The sequence below is a fragment of the Mixophyes fleayi genome, chromosome 3 (assembly GCF_038048845.1).
Source record: "Mixophyes fleayi isolate aMixFle1 chromosome 3, aMixFle1.hap1, whole genome shotgun sequence".
Lineage (NCBI taxonomy): Eukaryota > Metazoa > Chordata > Amphibia > Anura > Limnodynastidae > Mixophyes > Mixophyes fleayi.
The window spans coordinates 235081073-235108588 of NC_134404.1; the positions used below are offsets into that span (position 1 = coordinate 235081073).

General features: G+C 39.7%; 1 long non-coding RNA gene across 1 annotated transcript in view; it reads right to left on the reverse strand.

Moving 5' to 3' along the window:
- Positions 1 to 27516, reverse strand: part of LOC142142905 (uncharacterized) — a 168564-nt gene that overhangs the window by 119664 nt on the left and 21384 nt on the right. The window lies entirely within an intron of this gene.

Consider the following 27516-nt stretch of genomic DNA (forward strand, 5'->3'; position numbering starts at 1 on the left):
TTTGCTGGAAAATAGCTTCAGCTTCTCCGTGGCTTAACAGTTCTTGCATCAATTGTATTAGCACCATAGGTGCTGTTTCCACGATGAATTGCATACCATGTTTTATAAACAGTTCTTTGGTTGCACACCAATGAAGTTATAGGTGTGTATATCAACATATCCTACGTTGTTCTTCCAGTTCTGGACAGCAGTCCATATAGACTTCTTGTAAGATGTCCCATTTGCAATGTAAAGATTTACAGGGCTTTCAGTCTATGCATTTAGTCTATGTCTATAATTTTTCTCCCGTGAAACATGTTTCTTGTAAAAAGGACAAACAAACAGACAAACAATCAGTTTGGTTATATAATTACAGATCTTCCTTACACGCTGGAAAGACAGAGAGTCATACAGCTTAATTTACAATTCATGGTTCTCTCTCACACGGCAACTAAGATGGAGACATATACAAAATCATCTGGACTAATCACAAATCTTTCTTATAAACAGAACAACATGACCACAGTTTAACCTTCTGTAACCCCACTCTGGTACCATATTATGTTAACAGTGGAAGTTGCAGGTTTGGGTTACAGTGAATTAATAACACATGATACTAAGACTGTCATTCAAGTGTATCATATAATTTTTGGTGTATATAATGCAAAGAGTAAAATATAATACAAAGAGTAAATAAAAAGTGATACTTAGCTGTCAATAAATGTTCCAGTAAAAATATGTTCAGTTACTGATGATTCCATATTTCTAAGACAAAAGCTAGAATAAACAAACTGGAAACAAACAAAAGAGTACTCAGCACCCCTGCAGTAATCTGAGCTGAAACATGGTTATGTCACAGTTATCTATCTTTTTTTAACCAGAAAACAATGGTTTCGGGAATCACTTACATTTAAGTTATAAATATGATTTTTCTGACTTTCTATTGGTATACTACTGATAAGAAGTTTGCACATGTGCAATAAGCGCAGGGACAACACTGTAGCAAGATATGTAATATGTGAACATATCTCTGGTTCTGCCTTTTGTTACATAAGCATTGTGAAATAGCATTTAAAGTAATACACACATGAAAGTACAAAATGTCAAACTGGGGTTTCAGCAGTCATTTTGTTAGACTTGAAACAAAATATCAATACAACAATAATAAATAAAATTTTGCCTAAAATACCAAATAAATTGAAAAAAGTAGAACATTAATAAACTAATATATAGTTTATTCTAAAAAGTTTCTACTTCATTTAACACTGCTCTAGGCTCCTTTAGTGATCACATTGAAAATTCTGAGATAATTGAATTTTTTTATTAACCTTCTGTTCGTACTTTAATTGTTATCAGTTACCCATAAACACAATCCTTTTCTAAAATATCCACTCATACTGTCATTCCTGAGAGACTCTAGGCCCTAGTCATTATTGGAGATATTATTTGAATCAAGGCTATAAGAGGTATCAGTTTCAATTCAGTTTCTACTTAGGTAATATATGGCTTGCATGCAATCATATCTTATACAACTTCACTTGTGTTTTATCCTTGCAATCAATTAATCATCAGAAGGCTGCTCATGGCATTAACTAGCAAAAATGGGGAACTTATTCTGTAGAGCACTAAAATTATAAGTTTAAATTCTCTCATGTCCCAAGAGTAGCTTAAAAATGCTAATTTATTTCTGGACCAGTACCGGAGGCAACATTAGTGGGGGTGATTGACAACAAGGTTTAAAAGGTTGAAAAATATATGGGGATAGTGATTCTATATAATTTTAAATTTTGGTCAGCTTGCTTTTTTAGTTTGCTCTTTAAAAGGTTATGGTTTAGATTGGATGTTTGTTTAGCTTTTTATGGGAGAATGAGACCTGTGACCTTAGTTGGCAATATGAAACATGAGGAAGGGATTTTACAATTGCAGAATGTTTATTGTGATAACACTGAACAAAGTGAAGCACAACACAAAGCAATACATGGTTTTGTCAAGTTGAAAAATTGTACCTTCTAGTGTATTTGATCCTTATATTCAATCAGGACCTATGGGTTTAGTAATGATTTTGAAATTGCATGACATGTTCCATTTATTAAGTAATCAGTAAACTGTCAATGCTGCTGACTACATAACATATGAGCTAAGGACACCAAAATACCCAGTATATAAAATTAGTTATCACTTAAAACAAAGTCCATCTGACTAAGTCATTAATTAATAAAAAAATATGTTATATTTGTAGGCTTACAATAGGGTGTTGGTGCTTCTACTATTCATTCTAAAATTGGTGATGCTTTGGATATATAATTTTTGCACATGTGAATGAAACATATAGTTTTGATGAATTGAAGATAACTCAATTCAATTGAGTGGTGTTCAGGTGAATGCATTAAAACAGCTTCTGCACTTTCATTTAGCTTTTCACACGTTTTTGATGTACTGAGTGGGACTACATTCATTTATTTGAATTGAGTCCTGTAAAGGCTAGCCATTGCATATAGAGGCACTTGTGTAATGTGACTCAATTACAAACAAGTTCATACATCCAACATGCTAATTACAAATGTATTGTGATGGACTTCACTTTATAACTATTCATGTCTCCTTCAATACTAAATTCTGTTTTATTTTTGGGACTGTATACATATACCAAGATCGCTTATAACTAGCCATCCATATAGGAGCTTACTTAATGTGTTTCTATATTTGCACTTTTGCCATATTGTTTGTTTCATAGTATCATTTATGTTAGTATAATATACCACAATTTTACTTTCGTGATTTACATATTTTAGCTTTCCTTGTGATAAAGGCTATTATTTTTGCTGTTCCATTATTACATTTTATTATTAGATATCTAGTAAAGGTATCAGGGATTGCATTAAAGGTCTTTGATCCTGAGGGTAGCTATCCGACTTGGTGAAGGTCCTTGCAAGACTAAGAAACATACCAACTCAGAAGCATACATTTAACTATATCCTTTGCTTATTTTATTGGATTATATTGTCAAAATAATCATATAATACAAGCATTAGCATAATACTATTTTCTGCTTTGTCTTTCCATTAATGTGCTGCTGACTACTTTCTTCTACAAGTATGTATCACTTTTTCTGAAAAAGTGCTAACTATAGTTCTCAGTTATATAGGGCATAACATGTCGAAATTTCTCATATAAAGTGATATACTCTTTAGACACTAAATTATTATAACTACAGTTCTCCTTTCCAGGTTTAGCCATCTCCTTTTTCTTAATATTAGTTTGATAGTTTTAGGAAGGGAAGATCATGTTATCTATTATATGTAAGTATATTTGTTAAATCTAGAACTCCTGATGTCTTTCCGCATCAAATATTGCCCTCCAGAGTATGGACAAATATTTGGATAAAACCCTGTCTTCCAAAGAATCTGTGAGAACTTGGGATTTTGCACCTATGGGGGAACACAGCAGAAGAGTATGGATTTGATACAAAGAGAGGTTGTCCCACCGGAATACACCGAGATGTTTTACAATGTAGGCAAAATGCTGAGGCAACAGCTGAATACAATAAGTGTGAGCGCTTGGTAACAAGAAACAGAGTATACAGAGATTGTAGGCACTGTTTGGACAGCTTGTAGTGTGTAATAAGGTACACACAGGTGTTGCACTGGCTGAACAGTGTATAGCATATAAGGAAGTACACAGATGTGTTGGCACTGTTTGAACAGTGTGTAGCATTCAATAAGGTACACGGATATGTTGGCACTGGTTGAACAGCACTTAGTGTGCAGCAATGTTCACTGATGTGTTGGCACTGATTGAACAGTACATAGAGTGCAATAAGGCACACGGGTGTGTTTGCACTGGTTGAAAAACTTGTAGTGTGCAATAAGGTACATAGATGATAGATAAATGACATGTAATGGGGTACATGGCTGTTTTAGCACTGCTTTAACAGCACATGATGTGCAATTTACAAATGGATACAATGCAGTATGTCACAGTGACACTGTAGAAGATTGATGGACAGCTTGTGTAGCAGAGAACACATAAAGAGATAACAATAAATAGCCGGCAGGATTAGCACATCCAAATATACCAGCTTTTACGACAACCGATGCGGCATAAACTTATAGAACAGGTAGAAGAGGCCTTCACCTTTAGCAGCCGCCTTTCCCGTAGAGACTGGTTATGCTCACAGGTCATAGCGACGGCCAGGACGCAGGTGAGAGAGTCGCAGCGGCTAGGCACCGCCGCGGCTTGTAACACCAGCATGGAGTCTTAGACTCCCACATAACTTCACCAGGTATCCCTAGAAGAGGATATGGACTTCACTCAGTGAAGACACAGGTCACGGCCCAGTGTAGTTGGTTCCCTCAGTAAAGGAAGCAGAGTTCTTAGCTGGTTTATAAGACTCTGCCAAAAACACAGCAGATGGAAATGTAGGTATGGTTGTGCTGCTACTGGTGAGACTGGACACAGGAGTTGTAGAAACACGAATAGATGCTATGCTTCCTAGTATAGTCCTGGAACGGGAGTATTGATGTTGGGCACAATTGATACTAAGGTACTTGAGGAGTGCACTAAGCAGGTTCTTATAGTGGCTAGTTGTTTGGTGATTCTCTGAATGTGTCATCAGTACTCAAGGTTAGAGAGGTTTTATGTCATCTCTAGTCTGAGGCTGAGTCCAGCTGGGTTCTGTTAAGGATTCTAATAAGGAAGGCCAGGAATCAGTCACCTGCTGAGTGTTGTAGGAAGACCAGTGATGTCTAAGACTGCTGGTATTGACAGCATCACAGTGTTCCTTAAATAGAATAGCCAAACCAAAATGCTGGGAGAACAGTTCCTTCTTCACCTCTTATATCAAGCCCTGATATTGATGATTCACCTGAATCAGTGAACATAGACCCCATTAATGTAACCATCACATCATTGACCAAGACTGCTCATGAGATTTCAAAAATGCTCATGTCCCTCATACACCAAAAAATTTTAAGACCTGCATATAAGGTATGTTGCCGCCCTAGGTAAATAAGGTACTAAAACATAGAGATAGGTGGGCTCGGTTTCCTGAAAATCGAACCCGCCCAAACTTTGAGGTTCCGAGTACCGAGCCGTGTCAGCTCGGAACTCTCCCGCCTATTCGGATTACAAAACAAAGCAAAATGTCATTGTGCGGTCGTTGGATCTCGCAAGTTTTGGAATCAATAATTACCCGCCTGCACGGCGATCTAGCGCCATTTAAGAGAGGGACAGAGAAGGGTTAGGCCAGAGTATAGAGCAAGCAAATTGATAGAATAGAAATAGGAGAGTGGTAGCAGTGTTAGAGAAAGCTCCATTGCTGAAATCCTAATACAGTCATTTCACTGTTTTTTTCTGAATTTGCACTACAAATTGAGGGGCTGATATACACCCTTATAGAAGAGCTGCATTGCTCATTGCTGAAATCCTAATATACCAGTCATTGCACTGTCTTTTTCTGAATTTTCACTACAAATTGTAGGGTCTAATATACACCCTTATAGAAGAGCTGCGTTGCTTATTGCTGAAATCCTAATATACCAGTCATTGCACTGTTTTTTTCTGAATTTGCACTACAAAGTGTAGGGTCTGATATACACCCTTATAGAAGAGCTGCGTTGCTCATTGCTGAAATCCTAATATACCAGTCATTGCACTGTTTTCTTCTGAATTTGCACTACAAAGTGTACGGTGTTATCAAAATGGATTCACAGCAGTACACAGATGAGCAACAGCAGCAAGCAGCTGTTGCCACCAGTCCTGATGGTAGTTATCACTGTACTTCATCTGGTAAAGCCTGTGTTAAAGTACATAGTCTTTTGAAGTCAGGGAAAAAAACAAACAAAAAAACACCTTTTGCCGTGTTGAAGAGAAAAAGAGCTATAATCCAGGAAAAGTTAACTGCCGATAAAAAGAAAATTGCCAACATGCCATTCTACACACGCAGTGGCAAAGAAAGAATGAGGCCTTTGTCTTTCTCTATGAGTGCGAGATCTAAAAATGTTACTGAGGCTTCTTCTTGCAAGTTCATTCATGACCAAGCAAGGCCAAGTAATTCGGAGTCAAAAAGTGATGCACAAATACTGTTACGTGTAAAAGCCGAGCTGTAAGAAAACAGTAAGGCATTAGAGGAAAATGTATGCTCAGAATCAGAAATGACACCAATCCCTGAGGAGAGTCCATCCATGAGTGGTATGTGTAATCGTGACCATTCTGATAGTGTACCCATAAAGAAGGCCCCTTTCAGCATTTCTGCTGATGTGTGCCTGCACAGGCCCAGTGTAGACGGTGATACATCAATTGAGGATGCCACTTTGGAATTGGAAGAGGATGAGGGGAATATTTGTGTAGCCAACGAAGGCACTAATGAGGATGTTGATGAGGATGAGGTTGTTTGTGTAAGTCCTGCACCAGTAGAAACAGTTCTGGCACGTGAAAAAAAGAAGGCCATTGTCATGCCTGGACATAAGACCAAAAAAGGCACTTCTTATGTGTGGAATTATTTCTACCCAGATCCTGACAACACTTGTCTAGCCATTTGTTGTGTATGTCACAGTCAGTCGTGGGAGGGACCTTAACCATCTAGGAACCTCATCCATGTTACGCCATTTGACGCCAGTTCATGGCAAGGTGTTGGGAAAATCTGAAAGTTATGGTAAAAAAATAACAACAAGCAGTCCATCATCACCTACATCCCGACGCCTGCAATCTACACCCACAACACCGTCCTCATCATTATCCTCAGTAGCGATCGGAGTTAGTCCTGCATCCAAGTTGGTAAGGCTCGATGACGCCTGCACTATCCTTGATTCCTCTGAACAATTCTTGAGCGTTAGTCCCACTGCTGCTGCTGTTGCTGCTGCTGGGCGTGAATCTTCCTCCCATAAGCAGCCCAAGAAGAAGACCACTAGTACTTTACAACAATTAACTGTGAAACAATCATTTGCTAGAGGAAGCAAGTATGACAGCAGTCACCCGTCGCAAAGCGTATCACAGACGCCATGACAACTATGCTAGTGTTAGATCTGCATCCAATATCCAGTATAACGCAGCTGGTTTTTCACAGTTAATTGAGGTTTTGTGTCGGCGTTACAAAATTCCATTGCGATACCATTTTTCAAGAAAAGCTATTCCTCAACTGTACCAGAACTTTCATAAAAATGTACTAATTGGGCTCTAAAATGCCATTCTACCCACTGTACACTTAACCACTGATATGTGGACAAATGTAAGTGGGCAAACAAAAGATTATATGACTGTGACAGCCCACTGGGTTGGTCATTCGCCTTCACAAGGAACAGCAGCAGCATGTACATCACTACGTAACATTTCTCACAGGCAGACTACTCTTTGTATCACCGGATTCACTAACAGGCATACAGCTGATAATTTGTTATGAAAACTAAGGGATGTCATTGATACATGGCTTATACCACTTGGACTCTCCCCAGGATATGTTATTTCTGATAACGCCAACAATATTGTGCAAGCATTACAGCTGGGTAAATTCCATCACATTCCCTGTTTTGCTCACACAATAAACTTGGTGGTGCAGAGCTTCTTGAAAAATAACCGTGAGGTGCAGGAGATGCTTTCGGTGGACCGAAAAATTTCGGGAAATTTCCGGCATTCTGTCACAGCATGTAGGAGATTGCAGCATCTCCAAGAACAATTTAATTTGCCCTGCCACCAACTTGCGCAAGAGGTGTTAACGAGGTGGAATTCCACCCTGTACATGCTTCAGAGAATGGAGGAACAGCGCAAAGCCATACAAGCGTATTGCACAAGCCATGACATTGGGAAAAGAGGGGGAATGTATTTCAGTCTTGCACAGTGGAGAATCCTATCTGTGCTGTGCAAGGTGCTGAAACCATTTGAAGTTGTGACATGTGAAGTGAGTTCAGACTCTGCTAGCTTAAGCCAGGTCATTCCCTTAATTCGACTTTTGGATAAGCAGCTTGACAAACTGAAGGAAGAGATGAAAGAAAGCAATTCCGCAAAGTATGTTGTCCTTTTAGATCAAGTACTTAATTTGCTTCACAATGATCCAAGAGTTATTAAAATCTTGAAGTCGGCTCACTATGTTTTGGCGACTGTGCGTGATCCTAGATTAAAGACCTACATCGATTCTTTGCTTCCAAATGACTGAGATCTGAACAGATGCAAGGAGCTCTTGGTCAGCAAGTTGACCGCTGAACTCGTCCTTGGCTTGACGACATCTCCTCCTTCAGTTTCTCAGGCAGGTGCTGCTCGTAAGAAATTGCACTTTCCAAAGAGAAGCATGGATGAAACAGGGGGCAGACCACAACAGTTTGACATCTGGGGGTAAATGTATTAATGTCCGGATTCTTCAACTTTGGCGAGTTCGGCGTCTTCGGCGCTTAAATTTAAAGCGGCGCTGCCTTGTAAAGGGAAGTTTCCCTTTACAAGGCAGCGTCGCTTTAAATTTAAGCGCCGAAGACGCCGAACTCGCCGGAGTTGAAGAATCCGGACATTAATACATTTACCCCCTGATCTGGTTTGAAAGATTTTACCAAAAAAAGTGTGACCTTGGTCATAACTCCATCCGATCCTACTATTAACATGCAAAGGATGGTGGAGGATTATTTTTAAGAGTTCATTGAAATTGAAATGTCAGACAGTCCCTTTCTATACTGGGAGGAAAAACAAGCAATTGGAATCCCATGTACAAACTTGCTTTGCAATACCTAAGCTACCCACTCTCCAGTGTGTACTCAGAAAGAGTTTTCAGCACAGCCGGGAACCTTGTCAGTGATCGACGTAGGAGGTTAATTCCTAAAAATGTGGAAATGATGATGTTTATCAAAATGAACTACATCTTCCACGCGGAAGACCTTTACCGGCAAATACAGCCAAGTACTGACATTTCTCTAATGGCGGATTCCAGCGGAGATGAATTAATAGTCTGTGATGATGATGTACACACTGATGAAGGTGAGGATGATGCTGAAGATGATGATGACAACATCTTGACAGTGCAGAATTCATTTGACAGCACTGTTGATCTAACCTGCCTTTAGCGCATTGATAGCTAGTTTAGTGGGGGCCCAAGCAAACCAAGTACTTCAGCCACAAAAGTGGCAGCCCTTTTCGCTGAAGTGCTTGGTTTGTTAAAGTGTACATGTTCTTTGTAAGATCCAACATATACCCAAGGACAATTCCACCATTAATCTTTCTTGGCACTGATGTGTGTTTCTGCCATTACTCTTACAAGCCCATTGTTAGCTTGTTTAGGGAGGGCCATGTTGAACTTGCACTACAGCCACAAATGTGGCATTCCTTGTGGATGAACTGCTTAGCTTGATCTATTGTACATGCTACCTCTCATAAGTGTGGGTGACATTGTTATCTTGTTTATTGAGGGCTGAAAGAAAATAAGCACTTCAGTCACAAAAGTGCCACTCCTTGTGCATGAACTGCTTGGCTTGATCAATTGTACATGCTACCTCTCATAAGTGTGGGTGACATTGTTATCTTGTTTATTGAGGGCCGAAAGAAAATAAGCACTTTAGTCACAAAAGTGCCACTCCTTGTGTATGAACGGCTTGGCTTGATCAATTGTACATGCTACCTCTCATAAGTGTGGGTGACATTGTTATCTTGTTTATTGAGGGCCGAAAGAAAATAAGCACTTTAGTCACAAAAGTGCCACTCCTTGTGTATGAATGGCTTGGCTTGATCAATTGTACATGCTACCTCTCCTAAAATTGAATGGAAATCACTGAAAATTAGTGTTAGTGAGGTTAATAATAATGTTGGTACAAAATAATACCAAACGTATGTGATTATACCCCAAAAAATGAAATTTTGTAAAAAATACCTAAACAAAACCAAAACACACAGAGGCGGTTTTGGCAGAACCAAAACCAAAACCCGGAGCTAATTCATATCCAAAACCAAAACACAGGGGTCAGTGAGCATCTCTACTAACACATCACAGTAAAATTCACTAGAACATAGAACTAGTGATGCAGAAGATTGAATTTATACAATGAAAAATGTAAACACTACTCAGTCCACAACAATTCAGTCTCTGGTTTAAATGGTGGATGATTTAGAAAATCACCACCATAGAACTAGAAATGGGCGGGCTCGGTTCCCCGAGAACTGAACCCGACCGAACTTCAGGTATCCGAGTACCGAGCTGAGCAGGCTCGTTACTCCCGCCCGCTCGGAATCCAAATCGAGGCCGAACGTCATTGTGACGTCGTCGGATCTCGTGGCTCAGTTCTCGCGATACTTGAAGATTATAAATACACGACTCCACAGTAATCCATCGCCATTTGACAGAGGGAGAGAGCAGGGTGTAGTCACAGGCTGATTAGAGCAGGGGCAGAGAATACAATATTCTTATTCCAATTGAGCTATCAAAAATCGCTAGAGAAGAGAGGAGGATAGAGGATTTTTTTTTTCTTCAATATTTGGCACTCCCCAGTGCTTTTGGGGTGTCCCCCATAATTGTGCATAAATCTTTCTGGCTGTCCAAATTACTATCTGTCAGTAGTATCTACCAAATACTTTTTAGCACTCCCCAGTGCTTTAGGGGTGTCCCCCATAATTGTGCATAAATATTTCTGGCTGTCAAAATTACTATCTGTCCGCAGTATCTTACCAAATAATTTTTAGCACTACAAGTGCTTGGCGCTCAGAATGGATTCAAAGCAGTCCACATATGATCAGAATGAGCAACCAGGTTCTGTCACCAGTCCTGATGTTAGTGTTTCCAGTACGCCATCTGGGCAAGGCGATGTCAAACTACACAGTGTTTCGAAATCAGTCCACAAAAACAAAACAAATTTTTTTTTTTACTGTGTTGAAGCGAAAAAGAAGTGTAACTGATCAAAATTTAAGTGCCGATAAAAAAAAAAATTGCCAACATGTCATTCTACACACGCAGTGGCAAAGAGAGAATGAGGCCTTCACCTTTGGCTATTAGTGACAGATCCCAAAAAGTTACCGAGCCTACAATTGGTGCACAACTACTGTTACGCGTCAAAGCCGAGGTGCAAGATAACAGTAAGGCATTAGAGGATAATGTTTGCTCTGATTCACAAATGAAACCAATCCCTGTGGAGAGTCCATCCAGCAGTGGGATGTCTAATCGTGAGCATTCTGTTAGTGTACCCATAAAGAAGGGCCCTTTCAGCAGTTCTGCTGATGTGTACCTGAACAGCCCGAGTGTAGCCGGTGATACACCAAGTGAGGATGCCACTTTGGAAATAGAAGAGGTTGAGGGGGAGATTTGTGGAGGTGACGAGGGCACTAATGATGATGTTGATGATTATGATGCAGACAGTTACCAAATTGCCTTTCTCAATTTCTATTTATATTCTAGATTATATAACGGCTGAATAGTTTTCTATTTTACTCCTAGTGGAGAGGGGATCTAATGCAGACAGATACCAAACTGCCTTTGTCCATTTCTTTGTATATTCAAATTTCTAGTTCTACAGTCTATGCAGGCTGCTTTTTTTTCTATTTTACTACAAGTGGATGGGGGGGGGGCTGATGCAGACAGATACCAAACCTCCTTTGTCCATTTCTTTGTATATTCGAATTTCTAGTTCCACAGTCTGTGCAGGCTGCTTTTTTTTATATTCAACTACAAGTGGAGGGCGGGGGGAGGCTATAAATAGCCACCAAACTACCGTGGTCCATTTAATTTTACTTTCTAGCTCCACAGTCTGTGCAGGCTGCTTTTTTATATTCAACTACAAGTGGAGGGCGGGAGGGGGGGGGCATAGATAACCACCAAACTACTGTGGTCCATTTAATTTTACTTTCTAGTTCCACAGTCTGTGCAGGCTGCTTTTTTTATATTCAACTACAAGTGGAGGGCGGGGGGGGGCATAGATAGCCACCAAACTACCGTGGTCCATTTAATTTTACTTTCTAGTTGCACAGTCTGTGCAGGCTGCTTTTTTTATATTCAACTACAAGTGGAGGGTGTAATATACACCCAAAGACGATGGCTACATTGCCAATAATCAAAGATGGAGGAGGTAGACAACCAGGTTTGTCTGTAAAATTTGCAGACAAGTGTTCGAATTAAGTACGGCCTACCAGGGATTAAACTGTTTTTTTTCATAATTTATTAGCTTTAGAATTACCTCACTTATCTAAGAAACTGGTGGAGCACTAAATTAGATTATTTTAGACCAACAAAAATGGTATTTTTTTCAAAAATAGCAAAATAAAACCAAACAAAAACAAAGCCAAAACCAAAACACACAAGGGCGGTTTTGCAAAACCAAAACCAAAACACGAAGGTAATCCAGATCCAAAACCAAAAACAAAACCAAAACACGGGGTCAGTGATATTGGAATATATTAATGGATCACTGCTAGTGGATTTCTTAAGCGCTGACATTCCTAAGGTTTTGGGCATCCAGAATGGTACCTACGTACTCCATATAGAGTGAAGGCTTGAGAAAAAATTAGTCCAAGGTTAGTAATAGCAAAGTTCCTGGATTATAGGACCAAAAATAAGATCCTTATGTCGTACCATAAACTCCCCCATGCTTGTCACTGCCACTGAATTCTGGTCTCTCGAGATTTTTCCTCCATTGTCTCCCAAAAGCGGAAAGAGTTATCTGAAGATTGCAGCTTACTTCATGAAGAAAATAAGTGCTTTGCCCTGTTACACCTAGTGATATTGAGAGTATATGATAATGACCATACTCATATATCATATATTTAGACAATTCTGTATCAGCAAAAACCCTTTTTCTAACCAAAGGTCACCACCAAGATCAACATGCAGCTCATGATTACAGTGAATGATCACAACTGATTTTGTTCTATTTTTGGGTTATAAGTATATATTAATTGTGAGTGATATCTCTAAATGTTCTCTGAAATTCAAGATGTTACTCTGTATCCAGTAGTTCCTTTTCATTTTTATTCAGTTAAACTGTGCACTGCTCTTTAGCAGTGGTGTCCTCTCATAGTGCAGTTTAGGGAAAATATTGGAAAAAGTTGTTTGAAGTTGTTTTATGTATGTTCTGAATTTAATTATTTGGTTTATTTTCATTCAAACCTATGCAAATTTCAGTAAGGATATGTTATATAAGCAAAGTATCAAAAATGAATACAAATTTACATACTTCCTGTTTATCTGCTATGGATTTTTTAGTTACAAGACCATAGGAAAGATTTATATAGAGGCTACCTGAGACTGGAATCTATGAATCTGAAAAGGAAAGCAAAGAGTTTTCCATCCCTTGTGATGTAGCTGCAGAAGTTCATAGCTGAAAAAATGGGTAGGTAGTCATGCAGTCTGATATACATAATAAAACAGGCAAACCCTAATACAAATCCTAATACAGCTTAAAATTGTCTCCTGGAATGCTGGCAGATAGAACTCACCTATTAAAAGGAAAAACACCCGATTACACTTTGATGCAAAAAAAAAAGAGCTCCTGCCACAACCTATGTCCTGTTACTGGAGTAACTTTTGACACCTAACAAGACGTCAGGTCTCCAGCTCAGAAGGGTTCCTACCATACACACACAAAGGGGACATGTGGTCTGTGAGCACATGGCTGTCCCTACACCTTATATAGGAAAAATCTAATACCCATATCTAAAACACATATTCTTAAACAGGAAGCTTGATGGCAACCCATACATGATTTTTGGCTCAACTGATCAATTGTACGTAGCCATATTTGATATAAATATTGATACTTTTATACTGGATTGATTATTGCTGCAATTGGGATTGGATGACACTCAACAGAAAACGTTTGCTACTTATACGTATTGGAGATTAAAAAGCGAGTTGTAAAGGTGAGATTGTAAAATCCTGTCATCAGTCCAGCTGACCAATCACACAGACCAGCAGGGGGAGGAAAGTGGAAAGAAGTCTTTAAAAAGGCTAGCTCACCTAATAACTGGGGTCAGATTTCTTGGAACTCAGTCAAATTGTAAGCTGTACTTCTTTTCTGCCAGTCCCAGGTGCTGGATATATTACTCATATATAAGTTTATATTCTGAATTTTCTCCTTTTATTTTATAATTCTTTTCTGTAAGCAATATGCCACTTTTTTCGTATATATAAAATTTAAATTTAATCAATTAATTAATTCAATTGATGTTCTTTTTGTGCTAAACTAATACATAGTCTGTTTAGAAGGGATAGATTGCTTAAATGCACGTGCCCTGACGATACACCATTAGGAGACAATAACTATTATTTTATTCTTTTTTTTCCCCTTTCTTTTATCATCAATAATTTTTATTTCATTTTGAAGAGTTATGGGGATATAGAAAGCAAAACAAAAGGGGGAAAAGGGAAGAACAAAATGAGGGAGGGGGTTTTTATGTACGTCTAGTCGCTATCCAATGAAGATTGTCCACTTCAAATAGTTGTGGTTCCAAATCATAATGCAACTTAATAGCAAAAGCAGCAGAGTAACATTCCAATAAAATAAGTACAGTCAATTATATACGCAGGCGCCCTGGATCCAGCATACAGTCATTCAGTCTTGAAGTCTGTGGTTGAGAAGAGTGTCTGCTGGCCCCAGAGCACCTGCTTATATACAGTTAGTGATACAGTGAAAACAATAGGGATGATTTGGCATGTTTCCATAGGTGGAGGCTTCAGGACAGTCCAGTGAAATGCAGGACATTGGCCAGTTCAAACGATGCCCTCCAAGGGAAGGGTTTAGCTCTCCAAATGATGCATATTAATCTTCCCGCCGATAGCTGGTTCAAACTGGTCTATTTGCATTATACCATTTTGATAATTTATTCCCTATAATCCATATCTTGCATACGCAAGGTGCAATCTCTTCGGTGATTGAACCGGATGTCTGAGGATAAATAGGGGATTAGAATGATACTAGACATGATATGTTTCCTGTATCCTGAACCTTAGATCTGACTAAAGTGTATATAACATTATAATATTTAACTATAAACTCTGCTACATTTCATATATACGTGTTTCTTCAACTCCTGTGTCCAGTGTTCCAGACAGCAGCAAATGTGTACAAGTGATTAAAATCATTTAGAAAGTGCAGCCAGGATAACACTGAGTTTATTAAAAGAAAGATAGTCTGTTGCTATAAAACAAACAATATATAAATCACTGTGTCAGCATATACATACATAGAAGAATTTTGTGCACAATATAACTATATTAGGATATGCACATAGACTTTGTACATTCCATAAGTAGTTTTGCATCGAGGCTCAATTTTAGGTGCACTCTGAGCAATAAAATGAAAATATAATGATAATTGAAAAGAACCACAAATAATAGACAGTCCTGATTTCCCCCTTATGATTACTATAAACCATGAATTAGGCTAAAAAGAGCAACATTTTAGAATAAATAAAATGAATGTAATGATAAGCTTGCTTCTAAATTGAAAAGAGGGTGGATTGGATGTGACATTTGCACAGTGTGTTCTTTTAGATTTTTTTCACCTCTCTGCAAACCGAGTGCCACTTTTCATGTACAAATATGTCTTTGGACTCTGAGGAATAGACATGCTCCTGGAAGTTCACTAAACACACCAATGCAAATCTAAGGAAAATTACCTCCACTTTCTGGTACATAGCTTTTGGTCAGATTTGCCTATTTTTTGTCTAGTATCTTCCTCAGTTAAACCTGTATCGACTGTAAGAGCACTAACATTAAAAGCTCCAAGTGACACAACCATTAATTCCAAACTCTCAGTGAAAAGCTACTACTGCCCAGGGCCCTCTTAAGAAAATCTTGGGCCCCCGGGCACAGCAGTGCGCCGGGGCCCCTATATATATAGAAAAAAATAATTATTATATATATGGGTCCTGCAGCCTAGGGGGGCCCATCGGAGGCAGCAAAAAAAAAAAATTGAAAAAAGAAAATACCTTGTGGTCAACTGGCGATCCGGCTACCTCCATGGTCTCCTCCTCCGTCACGCTCCGCAATGGATGTCGGGCGGGCGTGATGACATCACGCCCGACATGCACTGCAAGCGCAACGTAGGAGGAGACCATGGAGGGAGACGAATCGCCAGCTGACCACAAGGTATTTTCTTCTTTTTTTTCAATTTTTTTTTTTTTGCTGCCTCTGACGGGCCCCCCTAGGCTGTAGGGCCCCAGGGCACCTGCCCATTGTGCCCAATGGGAAAGACGGCCCTGCTACTGCCTGATGCTCCACACATTTTTAAAATGATTGACAGGAAGTAGTGAAATGAAACATTTTATATTTTCACAACTTTTCTGTTTTCACAACTTAATTGTTAGTATAATTTTATAAACACCAACTTTTCAATGAGAATTTTGAGCCATAATTTGGTAAAATTGCAGCAAAAAGAAATTCCTGGGTTTCATACAACTCTAGAAATAACATTACAGTGATCAAGGAATAACAAAACTACAATACAACTTGGAAATGGCCAAAGCGATGTCCATGCTACTTGAAAGCATAGCACTAATCTGCAAAGTCAAAGGTAAGAAAATCACCTCTCCAGTGATGAAAGAGAACAGGAAAATTCTCTAACACTAAGGGGTATAGTTAATAAACTGCGAGTTTGAAAAAGTGGAGATGTTGCCTATAGCAACCAATAAGATTCTAGTCATCATTTATTTAGTGCATTTTACAAAATGATAGCTAGAATCTGATAGGTTGCTATAGGCAACATCTCCACATTTTCAAACCCGCAATTTTGCAAATATACCCCTAAGGGTGCTGTGGGGAGGTGACCTGGATAAAACAATAACCAGAGCTTCTCTCTTGCAGTAAACCTCTGTCGTCACATCACTTGGTTTCCTGGTGATCTCAGAAGTATATTGTGTATATTGACGTACAGTATACTTTACCTGAAAATTGAACAGGTTATTTGAATCAAACCATTCAGTATAAAATGAAGGCCAATATACAGCTTATACTATACCATGCTTACAGTAATCATCATCATTATCATCATCCTCACCATTTATTTATATAGCACCACTAATTTCCGCAGCGCTGTGCAGAGAACTCATTCACAGCAGTCCCTGACACATTGGAGCTTACAGTCTAAATTTCCTAACACACACTCAGACAGACAGAGAGAGAGAGAGAGAGAGAGAGAGAGACTAGGGTCAATTTGATAGCAGCCAATTAACCTTCTAGTATGTTTTTGGAGTGTGGGAGGAAACTGGAGCACCTGGAGGAAACCCATGCAAACACGGGGAGAACATACAAACTCCACACAGATAAGATCATGGTCAGGAATTGAACTCATGACCCCAGTGTTGTGAGGCAGAAGTGCTAACCACTAAGCCACTGTGTTGCCCAAAATGGTTACAGTAATAAAAAAAAGCCCCAATATTTTCCAATTGCCCATTAAATCACTTCAATATCTAGAGTCCTATCCATTTAAGGTGTTTTTATATATTCAAATTATGTTTATAAAACTACAATATGGATTTCAATGCTTTTGTTATAACAATAATACAGCAAAATTAGAGACATAACAATTTCACCAAGCACTGCGACTTGACCTGGGCAGCTAATCTTAGGCTAGCCTGAGTGAATGAAAGCTGCTATCCAATCATATATACAAAATAAAATATATATTTCAACCATTTTAACATTTCCTGAGAGTCTTGTAATATCACAGGGAATAAAAGAACCATGTTGTATTGAGTGATAATGAAAAACATTTATACAGATAATGCAGTGTGATAGGATTTTTTCCACAAGTGAACATTATCATAGAAATGAAAAAGATCTACCATCTCCTCCCCCTGTGTTACTGATCCTTTTAACTGCACACTGTAGAATAGTGCAGTTATGAATTGAGAAATAATGACTAAAGTGATTTGCAAGTTTATTATAGCAGCTGTCATTCCAGTCAAAAGAAATGAAAGAAGTTACAGAAAGAGGGCTGAGGTAGCCCTGTGATTAAAAAGATAATTTCACTTTACCCCATTGTGAAATCTTACTGCAGCTATAAGTGTTCTCTATTTCTGTCAATTCATTTTGTATCATGGAGATTTATTTTTTCTCTTTATGCTGTTTATCTTTGGAACTGTTGCTATAATTTGCTATTATTCACTATTTACAATTATGTCAAAAACATTTTAAAATCCATGCAAAATTGTTGGCTAGATTTTGGGCCTGATGCAGCATTGGCCAAAATTGCTCCCCAAGTCACAAGTGTAAATTGTATTCAGCGTAATTGTGCAAGTGCATGATACAAGCAGATCTGCTATAGCATATGCATTGAGTTTATGTTAGCCATACACATATACATTTGCTCCTGTATTTATAACCATTTCTTTGATTTTCAGCATATGTGTTTACTCTTAGGCATCTATAAAACATCTCTATAACAGGTGAAACCACTCTTCCTATCACAAACCGTATGTGAAGAAATTTTGCTTATATAAATAAACAAAGATTTGTAGAATAAATAAAATGAATGTAATGAAAAGCTTGGTTCTAAAGTGGAAAGAGGGTGGATTGGATGTCACATTTGCACATAATGTTTTTTCAGAAAAGCACAATATATGCATGTGCAATGAAGACAGCATCAATCAGAGTCAGTGGAGCACTCGCAAACAGCCAGTCAAAAGCGGTTGTTCCTACCCTTGACAACCCGCAAATAATAAGGCTTTGTCAGTCAGTTATGTGTCTGTGTCCTGGCCTGGATCTGTTTCCAAATGCCCTTACTGTACTTGCCCTTTCCCTTCTCTGTCGCCTCTCCAAGCGCAAGCAGGCATAAGTGCCAAAATCACATAAATCTGCATAGGCATCAGGCATGCACTTAGTTGAGGTTTTTTTCAGTTGCCTCGAAACCCCCCCCAACCAGGACATGGCAACAAGCGGACCCCCTTTCATGGGTCCAGCCACAGATCTACAGATGCTTTCTGCCGCTCTCCATCTGCAGTATGGGTACCCCCCCAATTTTTTTTTGGGGGGGGGAGGGCAGAGGGCTACATGTCATAATGCAGATACTTTAACCTGCTTCTGACAGGTGTGTTACCTCAAACCACATGCGGTTTGAGCTATCTTGTCATTACATACCTTACAACTGTCCCTATTTAGCCTAGACATCCCAATTTGTGGTCGGGAAAAGAGGCAGGGCTTAACATGAAAGTGGGTCGAATTTTACCCAAATATGCTCATTTGTGGAACGAGCTTGGGTGGATCAGGGGCAGTGCTTATTTTGTTCCACTTTCGGTACTCGCAAATTCTTGCAGCTCCGTCTATTCTGCCTGAATTATCTGGAGTTACCTGGAACATTTTTTCTCTAATTTGCTTCACAACCCTGGTTCCCCCAGGATCGAGCTGTGCTCCTTCTCTCCTCTCTGGACCCAGAATCAATGTGCCTCAGCCCTGGGGCCTAGGCAGCATCTACCTGCGGGCTTCCTGTTCCACCCCTCAGTCGGCTAAAAGGTGCCTCTCCTGCTTGGGATTCCACCACTCACTGCAGTCTATCTGGCACCTCAGCCACTCACCTTTCTTGTAACTTGTCGACTGCGCCTGTCTCTGTGGCACCCGGAAGTGCCACCTTGTACTGCTCCAGTCTGGCTGGACTGTGTAATACAGTTGAGTTTGCTGGCGCAGGCATTTTGTCCCCCCCTGCAGTGACAAAAGCTGTGCTTCGCTCATCCTCGATACTATTCCCTGCTCACACTTACCCAAGTCAGTCCAGACTGCCAACATTGGGTGTGGATCTCCCTACACCGCTGGCACCACTAATCTATTGAACTTATCCATGCCATACATATATTGATGATCATACTATCTATGATTCACTGCTGTCACCTACTGTTTATCCAGTGTTAAACAGCTCTCAGTGTCAGAATCTCTGTGATCTACCCCCTGGTGGGCTTTTTCTTGAACTGTGAGATTCCTGCATTTATTGTCCTATTTATCCTCTCTGAGTCTCCATCTCATGGATCAGAGATGACTCCGCTATAAATGTATTAATGAAGATTCAACCCTGAGTCCATTTCATAGCTGTGTGTTTTCCTCCCACCCCATCCTTATTTGTACCACGAACTTCCACTGAACCCTTACCTGCTACTATGTCAAGCAAAGCTATACTAAAATTATACTAACAAATAAGTTGTGAAAACAAGCAAACCAATTGAACTTTTATGGCAAACCAGCCTCTGCTCAAGTGCAACCTCAACAACTGGAACAAACTTCTTCTCCAAGCTCAGCGCCTTCTCTTTACATTGAACTTGGTGCCAGGACACAACAAGTAATGACCAATGCTGACGATCTTAAGACAGAAATTGCCCCTCCCGGCTTCAGAAAAGATGCTCTGAAAAAAAAACCAATGAACTTTGTAGATCTCAATCAACCGTCTATAGAGAACTCTCCATTATCTGTTCTGAATTCGAAAGCATAAAGAAAAAATTGGAAGACTTCGAGAATCGATCCCACTGCAATAATCTGAGACTTTGCAACATTCCAGAATTTCAGGACCCAACTGCATTGCCAGACTAGCTTTAGGCTTTGTTCAAACATATTCTCCCAAATGCTCAGACTCAGATCTAGTGATGGACTATCATGAGCCTCATCCTGGCGTGAGGTAGTAGCCGAGCACATGCATTAGTTACAATGCACTGTTATCTTTGTGGCATATAGTAGGATGGTGTAGGAACATCCTCCAACTCCAGGGGGAGTTCTCGCATTATTTTAATCTGTCATTTATATTTTCATACATGTTCCTGGTTTGTGATATTATCTATGCTAGTTCTAAGCTAGGAATTAATTAGCAGCCTCCTGAGGCTGATTGCCAGCCCTGTCCTCCTCCTTTCTGATTTGTCCATCGAAGTATTTAAGGCAGTGAGGACTAGGCCTCACTGCCAGTTATAGTCCCTGCTCCCAAGCATACTTCTCCTGCTGTTGCATTCCTGCTGTTTTCTGTATCACTGTTGCTGACCTCTGGCCTGGATTTTGACATTGCTGATTTGCCTGTGACCCTGATCTCTTGCTTGATTTCTGACACCGCTGAATTGCCTGTGACCCTGAAACCTTTGCCTGGATACTTGACACTGTTATTTAATCAGTTACCCAGTTCCTTTGCCTGGATTCAGACACAGATCTCCCGTGTGTTCAGTCTATCAAGCCTGCCTGGGCCTTGTAGTGCTGCGAGACTGTATACTACCTTTCCCCAGAAGTTCCTCTTCTTTGTAATCACCTGCGCTACGATCTCAGGTTATCAGCTCCTACTACTAGAGAACAAGACCTGTGGGCATCCAAGTACCTGTGAGCAAGTTCATCTCTACGGGAAAGGCGGCTGCTATAGGCGAAGACCTCTGAAGTGGTTCTAGGAGTTGATACCTGGGGCGTGAGCCATAACATGGACAGAACCAATAGAGCCCGCGAAGTCAGACCATCCATGGAACACAACCCATGTGACATAATCGTCCACTAAATTAAGATCAAAGAAAGAACATAGTTGGCTCCACAGAACACCCTATATGTTGATTTTTGTGATGCCCAGATATAAGTCTTTCAATTCCTTGCCTTCTCCACTATCCAAAAGATTAGAGATTTACAACCCATCACTAAGGTCTTACACCACCACAATATTACATACAAATGGTATTTCCCGTTTCAGCTGCAAGCTAAAAGCTTGGAACAGGGCCAAGTTCTCCATTCAAAGCCTGAAATTCTCCTTGACTCCTCCTCCCAGATTGCCTCTGGCTCTCCCCCTCTCCAATTTGTCAGAGCCTCATCCCCAGATTGGCAGTGGGTAGGCCCTTGCTCCCCAAGGAACACCTCCAGTTCATGAGGGCCCAGATGCTCTTTCTTCATATGTATGTTTCCTCCTCTCTGACTTTCTTGTTTTGCTCTACATCAAGATACAATGACTTTATTCCCACAGAAACATACACACTGGTCTCCCATTATGCCGCCAATCCTGGAAAAAAATCCTTTTTTACCAGGGTTTTTTGAAATATTGGGGCGTATTCAATTGTTTAGTTTCCGTGCTGCGGAATAACTATTACCGTTAATATGGTAATAGTTAGCTGGATTTCAGCTCGCGGCTCAGGGAACCGCGAGCTTAAATCCAGCGAGAAAATTACCGTATTAACGGTTTTTACGCGCACTATTACCGTAGTAGTAACGGTAATAGTGCGACAAGCGCGAGATTTTCGGCGTTTCCGCTGACAATTGAATACACCCCATTGAGCTAGTTACTCAAGTCCATCGTATTATCAGTGATGATTTTAATGTGGTATTAGACCCTATAATTAACATAGCACCTTTACCCCCCCCCCCTACCGTTCTACTTACTCCTTTGCTAGGGATGCTCAGTCATTGGCCTCATATCTTAATCTATTTAATTTCTATGATGTCTGGCTTCCAAAATAAGCCCTGGGTAGAGACTTCACCTATTATTCTGCTACACACTGCACCCACTCCTGAATTGATATATGCTTTTTATTTCTGCTTCCTGATGCAACTTGTTTCTGCCACTACCATCTCCATTTTCTCATGGACAGACCATGCAGGTACATCTTTCTCTTTAAATTTAACTGCCCCAATCCCATGTCCCTGCCTCTTAGTGCCTCGATGATACCCTTCTCTTAGACTTCAAGATATTTCAGGAGCCAAAGCGGCTATAACTGAATACTTCAACATTAATTTCTCTCCCGACGTGTCACCTGGCTTCCTCTAGGAGGCCCATAAAGTCTCAGTTCGCCACCAGCTGCCGGTATGGTCTCTAGTCCATTTATTATAAATAACAGTGCTCCCTTTTCCCTTTACATGTGTGAATAAAATGTTACAATTTAACCAGTTACAGTCACATTATCCACTTATTGTACTGCTAGCTATACACATGCACATTGTTTCCAATAATATACTGAGGTCTTACATATGCTCACCATCATCCATTTTACCAACATACATATACCAACAATGTAATATAATACAATATATATATAAGTATATATATCAGAGAAAAATAAGCCCGCGCTCGGTATATCCCACATTATATATGGTACCAGCTGCTTGGCAACAAGCCCGCGCTCGGTATATCCCATATTGTATGTGGTACCAGCTGCGTGGCAATATAAATGCCCATATATGTATACAAAACAGAAAGAAAGTTGTCAGCGCTTATCCTTTAAACTGACGTGGGATGCAGGCTTAAGTCTTTTGATCAAAATATGAACTAATACCTCATGTTTTCATTTTGCTAGACACACACAGATATGCAGTTTAAAGGATAAGCGCTGACAACTTTCTTTCTGTTTTGTATACATATATGGGCATTTATATTGCCACGCAGCTGGTACCACATACAATATGGGATATACCGAGCGCGGGCTTGTTGCCAAGCAGCTGGTACCATATATAATGTGGGATATACCGAGCGCGGGCTTATTTTTCTCTGGTTTTGTTTCAAAATATTGCCTTTTTGTCATAGCAGCTGTCCATCAAGCCTATATAAGGCACATTTGGGTGTGACTCACAAGCCAGCCTTTGTTAGATGTAAACCCTTATACCTGGAAGGTGAGTGCATCTGATTTTAACTGCATTTTAATAGTGTTAAAAGCATATAGGTCAGTGTAGGACCTGCATATAATGAGGTACCCTTGACGTGGGATGCAGGCTTAAGTCTTTTGATCAAAATATGAACTAATACCTCATGTTTTCATTTTGCTAGACACACACAGATATGCAGTTTAAAGGATAAGTGCTGATAACTTTCTTTCTGTTTTGTATACATATATGGGCATTTATATTGCCACGCAGCTGGTACCACATACAATATGGGATATACCGAGCGCGGGCTTGTTGCCAAGCAGCTGGTACCATATATAATGTGGGATATACCGAGCGCGGGCTTATTTTTCTCTGGTTTTGTTTCAAAATATTGCCTTTTTGTCATAGCAGCTGTCCATCAAGCCTATATAAGGCACATTTGGGTGTGACTCACAAGCCAGTCTTTGTTAGATGTAAACCCCTATACCTGGGAGGTGAGTGCATCTGATTTTAACTGCATTTTAATAGTGTTTAAAGCACATAGGTCAGTGTAGGACCTGCATATAATGAGGTACCCTTGACGTGGGATGCAGGCTTAAGTCTTTTGATCAAAATATGAACTAATACCTCATGTTTTCATTTTGCTAGACACACACAGATATGCAGTTTAAAGGATAAGCGCTGACAACTTTCTTTCTGTTTTGTATAAATATATATATACTTACATTTATGTAACGTGTATATATATAAATATATATATACTTACATTTATGTAACGTGTATATATATATATATATATATATATATAAATATATATATGTAAACATATATAAGTATATGTATGTCTATGTATATATATATACATATATATATATTGTAACAAAGGGAGGCATTTAACTGACAATATGCAGAGAAAGCGTGCAAGCAGAAAAAAACATTGGTGCAGTTATGCACCTTGATGGATGATAAACCAGGCACAGACTTATGTGTGACAAACAATACTTTAAAGTTTGGTTAACTCACATGGTTTGAAAGCTCCTTCCTCACAGCAAACAGACAGGATGTGTCTGTTAGTGCAAACAGAACCATTGATGGGAGTTTCCTCTTAAAGGGAAGGTGGGTGTGTCACCTGCCCATCAAGCTAGGGAAGCAAGTTTCCGCTACCCAACCCACACAGACATCAACATGGAGGAGGTGCTGAGAACCCTTGGGAATGTGGTCGCTGCGCAGCAAGAGCAGCAAGCTCAGATCCTACGAGTTGCCGAGGCACAGGTGGAAAACAAGGCAGTGCCGCTTAAAATTTAAGCGCTGAAGAAGCTGAACTCGCGGGAGTTCAAGAATCCGGAGATTAATACATTTATCCCCTGGTGTCTTTTGAGAGACTTGTTAAACAGGCAAAATGGCTCCCTAAAGATTGGGCTGATAGGCTGGCACCATATCTGACTGGTGAAGCTCAGCGAGCTTATATGGATCTAGATGAGGACCGGGCCTCTGATTATTTGTGTCTAAAGTCTGAGATATTGGCTCGCATTGGGGTTTCCGGGCCAGGCCGAGCCCAGCGCTATCACCAATAGTGCTGTGATAAAGATAAGCCGGTCAGAGCGCAATTGGCTGAGCTTTCTAAAGTTTTAAAGAAATGGCTGCAGCCTGAGGAGAATTCGCCTTCTCGGATTATTGAAGTTCTGGCGATAGATCACTGCATCCGGTGGCTGAACCGTGATTTGCAAAGGTGGGTGCTGCAATCAGACCCACAAAATTATGAAGAGTTTGCCATAGTGGTAGAGAGGTTTTGTGCGCTACAGCAAATGACTAAAGAACCTGCATTCGTGCCAAAGCCGATGCCACACCAAAAGCCAGATTTGACAATCCTTGCTACAGGGCCCAATGGCAAAACTGCTATGAACAGAGGGCCAGTGACAAAGGTGTCTAATCTGAAGTGCTTTGAATGTGGTGAGCCAGCCCACTTTAAGGCAGAGTGTCCTAAACTACCAGAACCCATGGAATGTTCTGTTTTACCATGTTTTCCACGTCAGGAAGTCCTTGTTTTGTTCCGGGTGACAGTGATAATCAACCAAAACCTTGTCCTGGCCTTGGTTGACTCAGGGAGTGAACTTTCATTGGTTTCCAGCTCTGCCTTATCCGAAACCATAACTTCTCGGTTGCCCAAGGTGAAGGTTCTTTGCGTACATGGGACGACAGAGGAGTATGAAAGAACACTACTACCAGTCACACTCAAAGACAAAACTGTTATTTTGGTAACTGCCATAGCACCTAAACTCCCATAGCCAGGCCAGCGGTCAAAAGGTCAGGTGCAGATGGGGAGCATATTAATTCGGCCAGAGGGTCAGAGTCTGGCAGCGAACAAGTGTAGTCCAGTCAAGAGTCAAAGGGTCATGGGCAGGCGAGCAAACAAGAATGGTCTAGATAACAAGCCAAAAGTTCAGGTAACAGGTGATCAAACAGCAGAATAAAAAATCAGAGCAGGCACAGCAATTGCAAGACAAAGGATGCTATAACTGGCAGGGAGGGTAAGCCTATGGCCAATTTTTTCTAACTATAAGTAATTGGATAAGTATTAATGAAAATAAGGCAACTACAGCTCATAGTAGGCTGATGATAGTTAAGTGTCTAATACATATTTTACTAATTATTTTGTCAAAAGCTATAGGTAGCCAGTACAAAAAAGTACAATGGTAATCCTTTGAAAAAAAACTTCATTCAGAACTGACACTTATTACTACTTTTGAGGATATAAGAATGACTATCGTATTACAGTATCTCATGAACCTCAAATTCCCAACTGCTTCAAATAGTCACTAGCGCATAATAGTCACTGGTAGTTAATTATAATTTCAGTTGTAGTTTGTTTTCACCACTTCTAGGATCTTTACAAATTGGCCTCAAAGTTCACAAAGGTGTGACTAAATAGAGGAAACTCTCTGTCACAATTTGATAAAGGATATGCGTAGCCAGTGCACAACTAGATATGTTTGACTCATATCTATAAAAGCACCACTTTGGCAAAGGAATCTTGTCATTATGGCATTGTTATTTTGGCTACTTTGCTTTTCTTCATTCAATGCAATATACGATCTAAGGAAACTGATAGTCAATTAGTATACAATTAAATTGTATACTATGGTTGCATAATTAAAAAATAGCTTTGATTAGAGTGATGGACAGACTGTCTAGTGACTAAGGGCCTGGTTCATTAAGGAAAGTACTCATTTTTTTTACTTAGTTTCCCCCTGTACAAAACCATGTTACAAAGCAAGGGGTACATATTAGTTTATTATTTTGCAAATAAGGAAAATATTGGCTTCTTTTTCCTACATAAACTTTAAAATTCAGTGTACAAAAAAAAAAAGCTATCAAGTATTTGTGTGCTGCATGAAAAAATAGCAGTATTTTCCTTATGTGCAAAATAATAAACTAATGTGCACCCCTTGCATTGTAAAATGGTTTTGTCCAGAAAACTTAAGTAAGAAAACTTACTCAAATTCTTGCCTAAGTTCCTTAATGAATAAGGTTCTAAGACAGCAGAAATTTAGTTTGTGTCATGTTGTACAAAATACGTTGATTGCTTTCACATTTATTTTATACTGCACACCCATGTATGTAATGGTACTAATGAGAAGTTCTAAGCAAAGCTGTGTTTTGTGCCAGTGTCAGTGTTGTAAAAATACATTTTATGAGATTGTAACAGATTGTCTGTGTATTTCTACGCCTAGGTAATACATGGTTTTAATAACTGTCGTGAACATAGAGAGCTTGCAGTTATTTATAAGGGATAAATAATAACTGCAGTGTAAATATGTTGTATCAAATGAATCTATTGATAAGTTTAGTTAAAGTGTAAAATTTAAAGACAGAGAGTCTGCTGTAAATCTTTTTGCTGGCTTTGCACATTCCAGTGTGAAAAAATAAGTGTGTCATCTGTGACAGCTTCAAATGGCTCCAAATGGCTCCTACTGTGAGACAGACTGGCCTGGGAGGGATTTTTGGACACTTGAATAGACTTTGTGGGGCCGATCACAGGTGGAGAGCCTTGAAGGCAGCATGTGAAAGCCTATACAGGT